This window comes from Apostichopus japonicus, chromosome 22 (genome assembly GCF_037975245.1).
Source record: "Apostichopus japonicus isolate 1M-3 chromosome 22, ASM3797524v1, whole genome shotgun sequence".
In the NCBI taxonomy this organism is placed as follows: domain Eukaryota; kingdom Metazoa; phylum Echinodermata; class Holothuroidea; order Aspidochirotida; family Stichopodidae; genus Apostichopus; species Apostichopus japonicus.
In genome coordinates this window covers 12,001,265-12,009,302 of record NC_092582.1, presented here as the reverse complement: position 1 = coordinate 12,009,302, position 8,038 = coordinate 12,001,265, and the positions used below count along the sequence as shown (strand labels likewise).

The following is an 8,038-nucleotide window of genomic DNA, read 5'->3' as shown; positions in this document are numbered from 1 at the left end:
GGAGTTCTGACAAGTGGATAAGGTGAATCCTGAAGGTGGGCGGCCCCCTCCTCCTGACAGGTGGGTAAGGTGAGAGGTGAGAGGGGGTGAAGGTGTGGACAAGGTGAGGTCACCGCCCCTCCCCCTGACAAGGTAAAGGCGCGGACAAGTGGAGCTCGCCGCCACCCCTCCCCCTGACAAGGTTCACGCGCAGAGAAGTGGAGTTCGCCGCCACCCCTCCCCCCCTGACTAGCTAGTCGGGGGGAGGAGTACTGGAGAAAATGTTTTATAAAAACGACTAAGTCCAAACTGCAGGATCTTTAAATATTTGTAAAGCTTTAGAAACCAGAGGCCCACCTAATGGTCTAGTGGTAAAGACTTTTGCTTTTGTATCTCAAGGTCCCTGGCTCAAACTCAACCTCTGCTTTTCCTTTTACAATACTCATGTAAAAGGAAGAAAAAAAAGGAAGAAACAAGAGTGATATTTTGAAATAACTTTTTTTTTAATGACAAATCAGTTCATGGACAGGATATACCTTCATCCCTCCCACCACAGTTAATACCCTTCAACTACCTGTCCAGAAACAGGTTATCCCTCATCAGATTATTATGCAAATACTAATCAATACATGCAATACATATTTCATAAACATTCTTAGTGATACCTGCATCTACTATTGAGATGGTTGGGTGACAACAGACAGTTATTTTCTATAATGTTTCTATTATTTATAATATCAGCCTGGAGGGCAGTTATTAAATGATACTAAGCAGTCACATGTACATATGGGATAAGCCTATGGCATTTTTACTTCACACCAGGTGGCTATCCAATTCACACCAGTACATTCTTTTTGGACATTTTTTTTTTAAACATTTGGAAGACCATTTCAACATGAGGGGAAAAAGAATTGATTTCTCCTAGATAAAAATAATAACCCCATCTTACTTTAGCCAGACAGGGCTTGAATCCATAGGTTTGCTTGACGACAAGTTCCCAACAAAAAGGAGTTGGCCTTCCATGGCTGATTGATTATTTAGTTTACAATACCATGGCACCCCTGCTACCATCAATAAAATTTTCTTTAACTTTCATTTATTAACTAAACCTGATTTTGAATTAATTTTACATTTTTTGCCCTCCAGTTTGAAAAAGGAAACGATACTACCATAGCACAAACAACACATATGTGGAAAGGTTGCTCCCTTTCATTGCTGTCTCAATCACACACCCCCCCCCCCGGCTCCGACTACCACACCCCAAATTATATACACGAAGAGTGCATTATTGAAAGTTTCTTTAAATATAGCCTTTTCATGCAGTAAACCTGTGCTGCTGCAAACTGAAAATTCAATTCAAAGATTCTCCCTCTTCACTTTCAATTCTCCTTCTCTATCCTTCGCCTCACCACCCCCCCCCACCCCTGGTCCTTCCAACTATCATCCATAACTCCTGCCAATATCAAATTCAGTCACCTTAACATCCCCCCATAAAGTGTCAGTCAGTCAAGCACCACAATGCTTGTAGACCAAGAAATCAACACCCCAAACCCATTTTTAAAACTTTAAAGCCCCATCAAATAAAGATGCTGTTTTTTTCTTCTTTTTCTCTAAAAAAGATAAACACACAAACTCCAAATCCAAAATATATAAAATTCCAATTCCCATTTTGAATATTCTTCAAATTTTGTTTGCCAAGCCACGTTAAAAAAGTGAGTGCTATTCTTTTTGGCCTTCCCCCATCTTTGTGTTTGCATTGCAACAAGGTGTAGTTTTCTATACTAAAAAAAACAAATGAAATCAAATAAAACTTAAATAAAAGATGACTACAGCACATGCAGGAGAAGAGTGAGAGCCCTCCCAAATACTACTGGCTTATGTATACAAAAGACCTTTTTTCCGAAATCCTTTTTCCGACATCGTGGCAAATCGAGAGTTACTTTTCACCCCCGCTCCACCATCCACGCAGGAACCCACCCAGACCCCCCTGCGGGGACGATTTATTGTTCCAGTTTCTCGTCCAAGGAGGGTAACTCTATATGGTTCAAAGCTATGTCAAAGAAGAGCGGTTTGCACGGTGACGGCTTAAAGTCCAGTGGAAATGTGGTGAAGTTGGGCTTGGCGGCCAGGTCCGGCTGGTTGGCGTTGTACCAGTCAAGCAATTCCGCCAGCGGTCGATTGTCCTTCAGACCGAGTTGCGCCATTCCTTTGCTGATGGAAGGTTCATTGGAATCTGAAAAATGAACGCAGAGAGGTTCTTGGTAAGCCATGGTTTTTTTTTTTAAGTATTCTTGGGTGGAGGGTATTTTCTATGGGTGAGGATAATCCAGAGGGTGGGGGAAGTCAATTCAATTAACTGTGAGAAACGTCATTGAATTAGGAACCACCTAAGGCCTATTCTCATCTTTGTAGTAAGTTTGTCACCTTGAGCTACGTGACAGTTCATAAGTAGGGGGGGTATATTCGAGTAGAATTTGGGATTCGAATCCCTGAATAGAGAAAGTTTACAAAAACTTGTTAATTTGCAGTTATTTTTTGTTATTGCTGTCACAAACAGAAATGGATACCCACTTTCTATTATTTGTAGATGACAGAGACTGGTTCTATTGCAGTCTACAAGGCCAGATAAACTCTTTATATTTTGGCTTTCAATTTCTTTATTCTGACAAATTTTGATAGTACAAAAAACGGCAGTTTTGATCGGGCTTTTGATACTTCTTTGTGCTCCCTGGACATCATACATTCAGCCCCAAGCAAAAATAACTGTTGTCTGTCCTGTCCACCACAATAATCCTATTGTAATATTTTCAGACCCTAAGGGCTAATAGGTCTCTTCCCCCTGCCCCCCCCCCCAAAAAAAAAGGTGTGAAAAGGGACGGTGCTGCTTCCAACCGAATTAATCTTTTCACTCATTGTTTAACCAAAGAGAAAAATGTGGGAAAGAAAACAGCAGATTATTAATATAAAGGCCATATTTCTCTGAATCATTGTCTATGCTCTGATGGAATACATTTGTTCCAGTAGCAGGGTTCAGTTCCCAGGTTCCAAATGGACACGGCAGTTTAATCTGCATTTTCCTGACGATCAGACTCAAAAGAGAACATCGATATGTCTCTCCACTGTTATCCCAAAGAAGAACCCTTTCAGAAACTCAAGCGTACTAAAGGGATTTCTTCCTTTTAAATTAATCAGGGTCCTACACAAAATTAACAGGGTAGTAACATGATGGTCTCTGCCTGATTCCCCCTCCCCGACCCAATTTCTTTTCTTAATTTTTTGGTATTCATCCTTTCATATATAGTCCATCTTGCATTTTGCCTTTTGAAAAACAAGAATCCTTAATCTTCATCCAAAGCAGCAAAAAGTTTCTTTCCAAACACAGTAAATTGAATATTTTGAATATTATTATTGTTATTATGATTATTATTATTTTATTATTAAGTACATACCTAGAATGGAGGCCGCCTGAGCAGAGTACTTCAAGCCGTTGATATCTTGTGCAAGAGTGTCCAATTCCTCTACCTCCACCTATTGATTAGATGAAACCAAAATCTAATCATGATGTCTTCCACATTAAGTTTTTAGGGAGTGTCACTACCAGACAAGCCCTATAGGGTTTTTAGTACACTTCCTTTCACAAGTTTTGTTTCTTATCTCCTTCTATGTCATATGTCATACTTATGTTGAAATAGAACAAAAATCAATAAATGAAATGAAATAAATGAAATTAGTTACCTTTTTTTTAATTTGAGTAAAAGTTTTGTTTTTGTTGCTGTTGATATCAAAACAAAAGGAGTTTAACCCCTGGTCGACCTGGCGAGAGGTCCTACGGGGGATAATAAGTTTGTTTTTATAGAATAGACATTTTTTTTTTTCTTGGAGAGGTTGTCTATGTTCAGTCAGGGAATTGCTGGTAAATGAAGTCTTATATATTTACATAGGACAGGATAGCCATAATCATACCCGAAGTCAGAGTCGAAGAGTCAATTAGGGAGGGATTTCTAAAGGAGAGGAATTTTTTAAGTACTGAGAATTGTGGAGACGGAGTGGTTTCTATTGTTTGGGTAGGGAGTGGTTGTGGTTTCTATTGTTTGGTAACAATATAATCTATATATATAAGTATACTTGGGCCTAGACCCATTTAGGAAAGGTTTTTTTTAATGGAATGAGACTTTAAGTAGTAACAATTGTGAATACAAAAAGGGTTTGGTTTTTGGGTAGTGAGTTGTTGCGACTTTGTATTTCAGGAGGAGGTCTTCAATCAAAGGGTCGTTCTCGAGGTTGTTTTTGTATAACTTGGTGTTGAATTCTTTAAGTCGGGTGAAAGTAGATTTTGTGTTTCCTGCACGGAGAACGTACAAAGTAGCAATATAGGTAGGGATTTTGAGTGCGAGTCGATAAGCTGTGGTGTGGATTCTGTTTAAAATTTGTTTATTGGGATTAGAGATGGTAAGCAGGGAGATTCTCCCGTAACTGAGAATCGGTTTTACGTTAGATTTATAGATTTGGATAATTGTTTTCGGAGGGAAGTTATATTTGTGTGAGAGGATTTGAATGGATTTAAGTTGGAACCAGCAGCGTCCTGCAGTTCTGTTACAAAGTAGATTAAACGATAATTTGCTATCGAAAGTGGTACCAAGGAAGGTTGCATTAGGAGTAGCAGTGATTGAGGTGTTGAAAAGATTAATTTTGGAAATATGGATATGGTATTTTGAAATTATTATGGAGAAATTGGCTAGGTTAGATTTTGAGGGATATATTTTTGTTCTCCACATCAAGCACCAATTTTCGAGATGTGTTATTGCTCTTTTAATATTTAGTTCCGTCATATAGATATTTTTACCGGTGCTCCAAATGGCTATGTCGTCAGTGTACTGACTATAGTTGCATTCAGATAGAGGGGGGATGTTCAAATCATTAACAAATAGGGTGCAGGGGAGGGGGCTGAGAACAGCGCCCTGTGGAGTACCTGCACCAAGTGGAATAGGTTTTGATTGTTGGTTTTGTAGCATATTTTGGTATTGCGCTCACTAAAGAAAGAGGAAAGAAGTCTGGTGTAATTGGAGGGGAGATTAAAGTTAAGTAGTTAAATTCTTATGCCGTTGTGCCAAGTTTTGTCGAACGCCTTTTCGGCATCAAGGAAGAGGGCAGTGGTATCATGTTTTTTTATGAAGCCGATGCGAATTTCTTTGGAAAGGTGGAAAGTTTGGTTTATTGTAGATTTGTGTGCGCGGAGTTAACCTGATTGATACGGGCAAAGTGATTAATTTGCTCAAGGTGGTTTCTGGTGCGGTTATCTATAATTCTTTCGAAAATCTTACCTAAGGCTGGTAGGAGACTAATTGGTTGATAGTTTTGAATTTTTGTGTGTCTTTACTTAGTTTCGGTATTAAAATCATTTTGGCTGATTTCCACAGGGTTGGGAAATGACCCAGGAGTTTGTTAAATAATGGGAAAATATGAGAGTTAATGAATATCGGAGGCCGACGGAGGGGAATCTTTTAGCATTAGGTCATTTATGTTGTCAAGACCAGGGGAGGAGGCATCTTTGCATATTCAGTGGCACTATACCAATCATTTATATCTATTTCTTTGAGAAGGGATGTTTTTGTTGAGACATCCTTAGAAGTTGGGGATAAAGCTGGTTGCATTACAGATAATTGTACGGTCTATTTTGTGTTGGAATCTGTTATCGTATGGAGGGCCATCTAAGATATTGAATATAGTTTTCCAGTATGATTCACTAAGCTTTATTTGGTCTTAAGTTTTTGTGATGAGGTTACCTACTTTATCTCTAAGGCATTCGTCTGTATTACCTGTTTTTGGGTTGTAATGGTTTTATGATATTTTTTTAATTTTTCCAAAAGTGTTTTGGGTTTTTGTCATTAATGATTGAATTGCATTTGTTTTGGATTCGGTTTTGGTCGACCGCCGATATTTGTCTATTTATTTGTTTTTTAGGTTAGTTAATTTAGGTTTTTAGAGTTGGATCTGGGAAGATCATATAGGTTCTATGTAGGTGACGTCTGAGTTATTTAGTGTAAGAATATTCCTATTTAGTTTTGGATTTCTGTTTTGTTTTTAACGGGCAGTGTTGTTTGAAGGTATGAATGATATGTTGGGCAATGCTGTCACAATATATGCCGATGTAATTTAGCTTGTTGTTGTGGTAATTGGCAATAGTGTTGTTTGTTATGATCCCTTTTTAAATGATGTCCAGTCTGTTTTATTGTTAAATCGTTATTTTGGATGCGACTGAGGTTTATGTCTAGGTCAAAAAGGAGTGGAAAATGGTCACTGATTAGGTCATCTTCTAGGATTTGAATCGAATGAGTTTTAGTTGCAAGGTGGTTTGAGGTTATGGCGTAGTCAAGTAGTTCAGTATTATTGTTTATTGGGTTTATCCTAGTTTTGGTATTTTGGTTAATTATTGTTAAGTTGTGTTTATCACATATTTCTAAGAGGGATATGCCTTTTTCAGATATTTTGGTGCTACCAAAAATGATGTGGTGGGCATTTAAATCTCCTAGTAGTATTGCATTTTTATTAAAACTTTTTTTGATTGTGGATATGGGCTCATTTGGGGACTATAATAGCTAATAATGTGGAGAGGTTTATTGTCTCTTTCGAGTACAATTTCAATTGTTTGGGTTTGTTTGGGAGGAGGGTGGCTTTGAGGTTGTTTTTTTCAGCAATAAGTACTCCTCCCATAGAGCGAGAGATATCGTGTCTGAAAGTTTGGTAACCAGGGATGCTAAGGTGGGAATTTTTATTTAGTTTAGTTTCATTTAATGAAATGATATCCGGGGAGTGGTTGGCGAATATAGTAAGTAGGAGGCTTAATTTTGGAAGGATACTGTTGATGTTTAGGTGGAGGAACTTGACCGAAGGAGGGAGTGTGCTTGTCATGTAGGTGATTGAGGAGGGCTAAATATTGAAGGATGGTGGAGACGTTCCATAATTACAGTTTCTGGGATATTTAAGTTTAGGTGTTTTAGTGCTAACACGGTGGCGTAACTGGCAAGGTCGTCAGATTTAATATTAATGTTGACTTTTTGGAAGGTGTATTGTACTAATTCAATTACAAAGGTTGCGATATTAAGTTTTTTTTCAGTGACGATTTTATTTGTTATTTCAATTTTCGGGGTAAAATTGGTTACATTCGCATAGGTTCTTTGTTCTTGTTGTTTGTTATTATTTTCAGTTTTAGCTTCTTTAAATTTTGGGCATCCTTTGTAAAGGGCAACATGAGTCCCTGAGCAATTGGCACATTTTGGGTTTTCTTTTGGCTTGGGACAGTCTTTAACTCTGTGGTTTTCGCCACATCTGAGACATCTGGTTTGATTTTTGCAAGTACGGTGGGTGTGTCCAAAAAGTTGACATTTGAAACATTGAGTGATTTGGGGGGGTTCGTGGTATTCTTCTGTTTTGTGTTTAGAGTATCCTAAGTAGAAACCTTGTTTGATTAGCGATTGTTGAAGCTCTTGTTCTTCAAACGTCATTTTTACTTTCCAAGTTGTATTGTTTGTGGCATGACTAATGAGTCTTTTAGTTTGTATTGGGGTGTATTCTTGGTCTTTGAGTTCTTGTTCAATATCTTTGATTTGAATTTCAGGTTTATGCCACAGGCTACTATGGAGAAGTTTCTTTGTCATACTTTTTGGGGGATTCTTGGTTTGGGGTTGCCTAGTTTAGTCTTTTGAGTCATTGGTTTCAGGAGGATATTTGCAGATTTAGGGTCATGGGGGTGATTAGGATGTCGTTACTACGAAGATGGTTTATATTTGAGATCATGGCATTTGGTTTTTCTTCATTGATTAGTTTAGCAAGTTTTTATTGGGTTTTTTGATAGTTCTGGTAAGATTCCTGATACAATGATTGTTTGAGCGGACTTTTTGGTGGTTGGTTTGGAGTTAGGAGATGGGTTTATTTCAACGTAGATTGGACGTTGTCTTTTTCTGCTATTTTTGTACAGGGATCAAGTCATTAATGTCTATGTCAAAATCAGAGAGTTTTAGGTTTTCGACTAGGGGGGCGGTTATAGGTGGGTAAGGGGTCG

The 8,038-nt window shown here is 38.2% G+C and overlaps 1 protein-coding gene across 1 annotated transcript in view; it reads right to left on the bottom strand.

The window, feature by feature from the left end:
- Positions 1-351: 351 nt before the first annotated feature.
- LOC139964164 (uncharacterized) overlaps positions 352-8,038 on the bottom strand; it is a 37,099-nt gene continuing 29,412 nt past the window's right edge. The window contains exons 18-19 of the mRNA XM_071965541.1: positions 3,429-3,507; positions 352-2,212 (exon numbers count right to left, since the gene is read on the bottom strand). The gene's annotated coding sequence lies outside the window, so the exon portion shown is untranslated. The remainder of the gene's footprint in view (positions 2,213-3,428; positions 3,508-8,038) is intronic.